The 9884-nt window shown below is 41.8% G+C and overlaps 1 long non-coding RNA gene across 1 annotated transcript; it reads right to left on the bottom strand.

Moving 5' to 3' along the window:
* Window positions 1-599: 599 nt before the first annotated feature.
* LOC124657877 lies at window positions 600-1246 on the bottom strand. Its single transcript, XR_006988907.1, has 2 exons — window positions 919-1246; window positions 600-653 (listed from the first exon to the last, which is right to left on the bottom strand). It is a non-coding gene; the product is annotated as an uncharacterized LOC124657877 (long non-coding RNA).
* Window positions 1247-9884: the final 8638 nt, after the last annotated feature.

Below are 9884 nucleotides of genomic sequence, written 5' to 3'. Positions count from 1 at the left end.
ATAGATAGTGTAGGATTCTATTCTACCTTGCCTTGTACTTAAGTAGATCATTGTACTCATATATATTGCCCATGAGGCCCAAGCAATACAACAACGATTCCACCAATCTTCTCTCTATCCTTCTACAAAAAGAACAAACCAATAGCTGCAAACAGGTACAGGAAGCAAGATGGGTCGGAGAAGTTTTGTTTTCAATCCCACAAACTAAGCATCAAGAATAGAGCTCTACTTAGCATCGTAAACACCAAACCCACATTAAAAATAAATAAGGGATGCTACACATCCATTTGAAAGTGTTTTTTAAACTAAGGGGTCACATCTAAAATTAATAAGACGGTCAATAATTTAAGGGATCTTTGAATAAATGACAAATAGGTTTAGAGGCAAGACCTGCTGCGTTTGCAGGTTCCCCTTGAATTTGGCCTTCTCAATGTTGCCGCATGACATGATGCATGAAACCTTATGTTGGTCCTGCAAGCATAAGAGTAACGATGTCACAAACATGTAGGAGAGGAATAACTTTTGCATTCAGTTTAGTGCTCCAGTATGCACCAGCTTTTTTTGTATACCTTTTTCTCTTCTGGCTCCATTTCCATAGACTGAACATGGAAAGCTTCCTATCCGTCTGCACCTTTGCAAGTATGGCATGGCATCTGCAGGTTCATTCCGTAAGGGCAAATAATTTGATTCATAAATACCCAAAACAGCCATCGAAGTAAGAATTCGTAGCATCTGCGACCAAATAAAGCCGCTCTATACCATATGAGTAAATTTGACAACATAAATAATAGAAATTGGGGCAGTCGATTAGTTTTGGATGAAACATTTGGGAGGAACAACAAATTCAACCAATTAAAAATTGGTTCCATGGGCAAAAGGAAGGAAATGATAAACATGAATAAGAGGGAATATAATTACCTACAGCGGTGGTGTTCTAGTCCCCATCGTCAGGAGTCCTCTGGCCCGTCGGTGACGCCGCCAGAAGTCCAGCGCTAATGGCCTCGACCCTCGCCGTCTTTCCTGGTCGATACAACCTAGTTGAATCTTGGGTGAGGGTGGAAAAGGGCTCGTGAGTCCGGGATAGAGGATCCGGGACTGAGAGGGTGGGGATCGGTGGAGGAGTGAGAGGAGGCACCAGGGGTGGGACGGCAGTATCGCCGCTGCGCTGGGAGGAGATGGAGCAGCTGCAGCGACCCATCCATTGGGAGAGGAAGATGATGGTGGAGTGGGCTGAAGGGAGAGGTCGCGTGTGAGAGTAGAGTTGCTAATGCGACTGTGAGGGTGGTGTTAACTGGACCAGGTTCCATCTCTCGGTGGACCATATGGCTTCAACACGTGGACCAATAGAAATTACAGAAGCAACCTGAACGCCCAACCCCTGCGCACGAGGTGGGTATCGTGGATAGTCGAGGAAGCGCCCCTACCCATACGCACTTGCTTATTCTCAATGCCAGAGCACTGTGTAGTCTTAGACGGTGCTCCCTACTCGCGCCCGTCCGATCCTCATCTAACGGTCTTCCTGAGGCGGTGGGTGAGACTCCCGCACGTGGCCAGGCTGTAAAGCACTAGTCTTCGTCTCTCCCGTGAGGCAGTGACTTCATCTGGAAATCTCATCTCCTCCCAGCATCAGGAGTCAGGACCGTAAGGTGGGCAGACGGCTGTGCTACGCTTCCAACGGAAACCGCCGGCGATTCGTCCGCCCGGCCCCGGCGCGCCAGACCTGCGCCGGCGACTCGTCCGCCCGGCCCCGGCGTGTTCGACCTCCGCCGGCGACTCGCCCGCCCGGCCCCGGCGCGTCCGACCTCCGCCGGCGACTCGCCCGCCCGGCCTCAGCGCGTCCGACCTCCTCCGGCCACTCGCCCGCCTCGTCCCTGCCCTCTCTACCCCCGTCGGCGACTCACCCTTTCCCAGTGCGCACGAGGTCCGCCGGGCACGCGCGTGATGGAGGCGGCGCTCGACGCCGACTTCCTTTGCGGCGGAGCAGCCGCCAGGAAGGCCGTCCCCTTCTTCACGGCCATAGTCTGGTAATTTAGATGTATTTTTTTCTTTTTTATACATCCACAGTTGTTATTTTTACATTCTCTAAAAAAGATAAGAATCACAGACAAGAGTTGTAAGATATGAATGTATTTTTTTTTTGCAACAACTGGATCAAGGCGGTGGTTTTTAGTTCCATCTGGTGCATTAGGATGTAATTTTTCTACTTTCTAGAAATGATGAAAGCCTTGATGTATTTTTCCCCAATTTCTAGAAATGATGAAAGCCTTGATGTATTTTTGCCCCAATTTCTAGATCAGACTATGCATCTGGATGTATTTCTTCCCCAATTTCTAGATGAGACTTATGCATCTGGATGTATTTTTTCCCCAATTTCTAGATGAGACTTATGCATCTGGATGTATGTTTTCCCCAATTTCTAGATGAGACTTATGCATCTGGATGTATTTTTTTGTCACTTTTCTAAAAAAAAACTATATTTATTACATTCCACTTTTTGTATTACATTCCTGGGGCCAGATTTGAGCTACGGAGCAGGCAAGTGATGTATTTTATAGAAAAAGAAGGATGTGGCTGATGTATTTATTTAGTGCTTATTTGATCTACTTTTTATTTTTCGTTGAATTTGCGAAAGAGAGGGGAAGGAGAAAGCAGTATCCGCTCGTGTGGTATTTCATGTTTAGGCGAAGTGGCGCTCCCGCGGTGAAGGAGGAAATGTGGGGATTAAGATTTTTCTACTTTTGGAATGCGAGAGTTGTCCGACTGGTTTCTTTCCATTTTTGGGTGGGGCACCGTCTAAGACTAAACAGTGCTATAGCACTGTGTAGCCACGTCCTAAAATTTAGGCTGCCAACCCTTCTCACTCACGGATTCTTGTCAAATAATTGACCAAACGTGAGCTAAAGATTATCTTGAACAAAAAATTGGCAACCAACTCTTGCCAAATATTTGGTACGGCTAGTATGGACACCAACCAAACACACCTTAGCGTCTCCTCATGTCTTAATTTACGAAACACCCATTCTTTTTATAAACGCCGCAGTTATATACCGTCTGTGTTTGTTTGTTGGGAGCTCATATCGCTAACGCTAACCCGGAGAGAAAGGTACCCTAGCAAAAGGCTAATCTTTGCAAAGGCTGGTGCAGCGCAGAGCGCTCCCGTGCTAACACGTGTCCGAACGTACTGTCGTAGTCGTATTGCATCGCGTAGTTGTACTCACAAGTTCAACATAAGTGTACTCACAATTCAACATAGCTGTACTCTCATATATTCATAGGCACAACTCAAGTTGGGACTAAGTTCCCGTTTAGACAATGATTAGGTTAACCTAACCTAAAGTAGAACCTAACGGGTTAGATGGTTCGCCTAAAAATCAATTAGGTTTTTTTTGTTTCAATCTTGATCAACCAATGGTTAACCTTCACCTCCCGCACGTATGCCTCTGAAGCCACCTAGCATCGTCTTCCTTCAAGTCATGCCCTCCCGAGTGTCGCCTTCATCGTGCGCCTTCGTCCAGCTCGTTAATGGCGCACCGATGTCTCACCAACTGCGACTTCACCGGCAGGCGGCGGTGTCCCAGTGCTCCTCGATCCTTGAGTTGACGCCCTCCTATGGGATCTTGGACCGCACCGGATCCTCCAGTCTTCTCCGGTGGTCCTTCCGGATGCCGACGACCACCTGGGATAAAGGGCGGCTTTTTCTTCCACTCCCTCTGAAATTCTGAAATTCTGAATGATAGACCTGGACCGGTTACTGACTCCGCGAACTGTATTGCATAAGGGCATCTCCAGCGGCGCGACGCATTTCGGACGTCCGAAATGTCCGTTTGCGTCGCGCGGCGGACGCGAGACAGACCGTTTTTGTCCGCGCGTCCGTTTGCACCTAGGGGTGGCTCCAGCGGCCCACCGCATTTCGGCGTTTGCATCAATTATGAAGTTTCGAAACAACAAAATAAGGAATTCAACGAAGTCATACTTATTACATTTAAATTTTTAAAAGTCTACATGAAAATAAGATAGTATTTCTCTAGGCATGTCTTCATGGCCAGCCAATGTCCACTGATGCTCAATCAGATCCGTCTGCAGCTGTTTGCAGACGTTCTCGTTAGTGACTTCTACATTGATATGTAGATAGTCCTGCCAAGATGAAGCTCCAGGAAGTTGTAATATCCCAGGTATTGGGGTTATAAAAATAGAGGAAAACAGATGTGTGCATTGCATTCATGCATAGAAAATCTGGGGAATTTTCGCGCTTTAAAGTAAAACAATCACAGTAACTGAAGTTTCACTTGATCTTGGTGGAATTGAAGTAGCTCATCAAGTCAAGCGCTATAAACCTCAATGTGACTTTGTTAAAACCTTGTTTTGGGTAGAGATGATTTGATCTAAGGGGTTAGATCAAATGGAACTAATAATCAACACAACAACAATTTACTCAATGATCAATTGCTTGATCTTATAAAAGATTATAATATGGTAATCCTTGTCATAACATATGAACACCAATTTAATTGCAAATCAAGTAACAATAAAACGGAGAAACCATTCTTGACCTATCTTTTCCATGTCTTAAACTAATCCTTGATCCTACCATGAACCTCATGGTATTCATTCTATTTCAATCTTGGAAACAAGACAAGGAGATCCACTCAAGAAGTATATATTCTTCTCTATTCCAAATAGCTTTACATCAAACCTAAAGAGGCGAGAGTCCTATTTTATTTAGGGAAGCAATGACAAACCCTTGAGGCAAACCTTGGATATAAATATCCATATGATCACAACATTATCTTCAAGAGGAACCCTAGAGTATTATCCAAGTCATAACCAAATGAGAGAGACCATTCATGCTAATCCAACCTTTACCTATTTAAGAATAAAGGATAACCTTTGAACGAAAGTATTAGGAGGTAAACCATTTCATCCTGGAATGGTGAGATAACCAAATACCAAATGGAATAAGACTATACCCATGAATTAGTGAAATAAGGATAGGACTAAACCAACTAAGTTAGACAATTGAATCTTTAGCTTAGCTACCTAAATAAATATAAGGAGTACACCATAAAACCTAGAATAACTATTCTTAAATGAGAGAGCTCAACCTATGGTTTTATACTCAAGATAGTTGAGGCAACACTTAATCTAAAGGAGAGAGCTATCCATATGTCCTGATGATTAAGTCATCATTCCTTAAGTAGAATTATAAGTTATTATCTCGGGCATTCTCCTGGGATATAAATTATTGAGATAACCATATCCATTCATGATAGTATAAGAAAGAAGCTATATTCAGTTGATCAAGCCAGTACGTAATCTTGGGAGTGAGAAACCTAGTTCTTGAGAGATAACTTAGGAAGCCAAACCTTGATCATTAAATTGTGTAGTGATCATAAACCCTAAGAACTTGAAGTAGAGAATATAAGCACATAAGAAAAGCTTAGAGTTAAAGCTTATAATTTATATGGTGAGAAACAATTCATCACTATAACCAAAGTTAACTATAAAAAGAAATATAGCTACTTTAGTTACTTTAACAATAGATTAAGGATATAATAGAAATCTATTGATATAAGATAAAAACAATTCTCAAGTCCTTAGTAATTAAAGGAGAACAGAAACAACTAAGCAAGTAACCATATTACCATGGTTAGGGGAGATTAAACCCTAGCCAATGCACTATGGTGTCATCCCATATCTACAACCTAGAATTATATCTCAGCCCTATCTATTGTATCACTATGGTGATCATAAACATAAACCTAAGCCATAATTGAGATTTAAACCAATTGCCATTAGGTAGATATCATTAGAACCCTAGTATGGCACATTAATAAATCTTAAGATACAATATTAAACCTGGGAGAATTCTTGTGATACATCTTATAATTAAAACCATAAGTGTCATTATTAACCACCTATCATTATAATTAAGGCCAAACCATGCTGAGAGTAGAATTACCCTAGGTATTTCAAGGTGTTATTGAATATAATTCTAGTGCTACCCTTGAAATAGGGTTATACTAAAACTTACAAGACCTTAACAAATAAGTGGTCCCATAAAATCATATGCAAGTGATCAAATTCTCAGATAAAAGATCAAATACTTAGAAAGACTTTTGTACATGAGATCATGTCATTAAGTCCCTTGTTTAATAGAACTCCATAAACAAACATTACTTGGTCACTTGTTTCTTGCAAAGCAATACCAAATAAAACAAGATATATCACTAAGTAAGAAAACTACCATTTGGAAAACAATTTGAATATTCCCAAAGATAATATTCAAATTCATGTCCATAGGGGTATTGAAATTCAAATACCAATAATAATAATTAAACCAATGTTATAGTACCCATATTAATTTTCTAATACACCACCATAGTGTTTGAGGAATTTTGGGACTAATCCTTGTATAATTTAAACAAGCAATACCTGCAAAATAGAAAAAACATTCAGAATTGAATTAAAAATAGAATTGAATTCAAATCTGAATTCAAAAGAGAAATTTGAATACAGAAAATAAAAACAGAAAAAAGGAAAAGAGGAGAAAAGCCTCACCTGACTTATCTGGACCTTGCCAGCCGAAGGAGCCCAGCAGCAGCCTGCCTAGCAGCCCAACACCATGGCCCAAGCCGCAGCCCAAACCAGCCTGCGTACCGCTTCATGCGGATAAGAGCGAGGAGGGCGTCGTCTTCGTCTTCGCCATCGGACGCACAGGAGAACGCCACGGCGACGACGAGCTCCACGTCCTGGCCGCCATTGTGGACCGTGCGTTCGTCGACGAGCACGCCCTCAACCCTATAAATATACGCGCTGAAGCCTCCATCGCCCGTGTTCTTCATTTTTTCCCCAATTGAACAAACCCTAGCTCGCCCCGGCCATCTTCGTCGCCGCCGATTAGGGCCACCTCGAGCACCACCGTGAAGCCCTGGAGCTTTGCCTTGTCGCCAGCAACCCCCTCGTCAATGCATGCTTGCTGGGAAGCCCTACAACCGATGAATCGGATCGCCGTTTCTCCGCCGGTCACCCGCAGACGCCGATGTTCGCCGTCGATATAGGCCACCCCAAGTCTCGCCGACACGCTCGTCGGAACCGCGGTGAGCTCCTCTACCGCATGGCATGCTTGCCTTGCTTACTAGCCCGCCGTAGCGTCGCCGCGTCGTGAACCCGTGTCCGCCGCCGTTATTCGTGCTCGCCGGAGTTACTCTGGTGACCAATAGATGGGGGCGCCGCCACCCTTAGGTTCACTTTGGCACCGCGCATCCAACCGTACCTACAGCGCGCGCCGCGGGAGCCGCCGAATCGCCGGCGTCAACCTCGCTCGGCCGCCGCCGGCCACTCCCGAGCCACGTCGTCGATTTTGACTTTAGTCAAAGACGCGTGGCAGCGACGTGGCCACTGGCCCACTAGTCGGTGGCTAAGGATAGGACTAACTCGGGTAACTTTAGTTATTTAGTTTAAATTCAAAATTCCAGTAAATTGTGTGAAACTTTGCAAAAATATATAAAATTCATTATAACTCAGAAAAATACAAATGAGATATCAAAATGTTCCTAAAAAGTAAAATCTATCCAAGAAAAATATTATATGGAATTTTTGTTTTTAATAAAAATTTAATTATTTTAGACTCATTAAATAAACCTTTTCTTTTATCCTAAATTCAATTAAAATTCAATAATTAGGAAAACTTCCTAAAATAGTAAAAAAAAACCAATAATTAAAATAAAAAAACATTAAAAACTAATTTTATTTATTTGTTAAATGATAAATCCTTATTAGAAGGATTTAAACTCTGATCAATAATTACCTTAATTATTAATTCATTAAAAATAATAAAATTCCAAATTCAGTATTATTTTTAATTCAAAGTTATTAATAACTTCAACTTTATATGGAAGTTATTAATGATAGAACTATATGGTAATTAGGAAACCCTAATTCCATCATTGAAAATGATATTATAACCTTATCATTCCATGTGAAACTTAAAACCCTAATCCAATTAGGAACCCTAGTTCCATTAATCAATATGAAACCCTAAATGGTTTCTAAACCTAAACCCTAAATTAGAACATGTGATCATGTTACTTCAATCAGTAGACATAGAACCATAATAGCAATTAAATATTTGCCATGACCACATAAAATGTAGACAACCCTATCACTACTAAATTAGCATCTCATATGTTCATCTTATCAAACCTAGATGATCAAATAAGACCAACCAAGTGTAAACCCTAGATCGTATTACCAATGTCACCATCTTTAACTCATACCATATTAAGCATCACACCTATGGTGATGAATCCTCAGTAGCAACTATTCCCAATGTTTTATCATTACATAACCATACTCCACTAAACCCTACTAGTGTTGGATAATTATCGCACCATCCTATTTAGGAGCCAATTATTCCTTACTTAATAGAACCAACGAGTAAAACCTAGACCACCTCAACCCTAGTTGCTATACTTCTTACTATTTAAGAAGTATGTTCTTCAAAAGTTATTCTTTTGAAGCAAATAAAGAGTCAGCCCTCAACCCTACTTATAAGGATCACATGAACCCTAGCTAATTATCACCAACAAGATGATACCAACCTTGATAGCACCTATGTATAAGTAAATTGCTTAGGATGACTAGACTAGCTTCACTACAACCATATGATCTCTAGGTATTGATGAATCCAACTCTGTTGTGATTCATCTAAGACTTACTCTAACAACTAGTTAGCAATCATAGGAAACCATAGAACCCCACAAACCCAATTGGTCATACTTGTTCTTTATTAAAGAATATGTTCTTCAAAAGTGATTCTTTTGAAGTATATAACAAGTAATCATCAACCATGCACTACAGGACTTAAAATTGAAAAGTGATCCTTCATTTATTCTACAAATACTATGTCATTGGTGTGTTTGATTGTTATTATACATTCTACTACCTATTTATAATACCAAGATAATCACAACCTAAATAAGAACCTTGTTTGTGAACCATCTAAAAGTGCAACACACCCTAAACCAAGCATTACCACTCACTAATCCTAAATCATCGGGGTTAGGTCACGCTTAGAGCGATCGCATCTCATACTTATGCATCATTGCATCCTTGCCAATCTTTTAAACATCGTCCTTACCGGACGATGATGCTATTTCAGAATTTGGAGTTATTGCGTAACGAAGACCTTGACTGCATAATCTTGCAGTCAAGAAAGGCAAGTTCATCACTTGCTCATGCCATTTGAGTATTTTTACCAAATTACTTGCAAAGTACTATGTTTATCACTATTGCATAAAAAGAAAAACCACTACTTTCATAACTATGAATATGACTAAGTGGTGGGCAATGGAACCATGGATAGTGTTGATATGGTGGAGGTTCAATTGCAAGGGTTTATATCCATCTAGGATTAAACAACAAATGTCGTCCGATGATTCTTGTGCCGTAATACCCGTGTTAACCATAAGATGCGGAGTGGGACGGAATAGTCAATCGTATTTCCACCTCTTGTACATCAACGGACGCGCTTTACCGTAGCACAGTTGTCATCTTGTCGGAGCAAGCGGTAGGCGTGTGGCAAGCCCATTCTAAGTCCCCACGGCTAATGCAATGCTTACCGTAGCACACTTGTCACCGAAATGCAAGCGGTAGGTTGGGGATCCCATTCTAAGTCCCCACGGTAATGTGGTCTATGATGGGTTGCATCTACCGGCGAAGGAGTTTGGTTACGAGTCCCAAACTGTCGTCGTGGTCGGGGTCCATCCTTAATATGGTAATAATGAGGACCGACGAGGACCCGGGGTCGGGGTATGCAACAAAGGGTGGGTGTGCGAGGTAGCGGAGGAATATGATTGGCTATGACCTTATACCGGGCCTCACAC

This window comes from Lolium rigidum, chromosome 5, assembly GCF_022539505.1.
Source record: "Lolium rigidum isolate FL_2022 chromosome 5, APGP_CSIRO_Lrig_0.1, whole genome shotgun sequence".
Taxonomy (NCBI): domain Eukaryota; kingdom Viridiplantae; phylum Streptophyta; class Magnoliopsida; order Poales; family Poaceae; genus Lolium; species Lolium rigidum.
The sequence above is the reverse complement of the archived record's forward strand: the minus strand, read 5'-3'. Positions and strand labels throughout refer to the sequence as shown.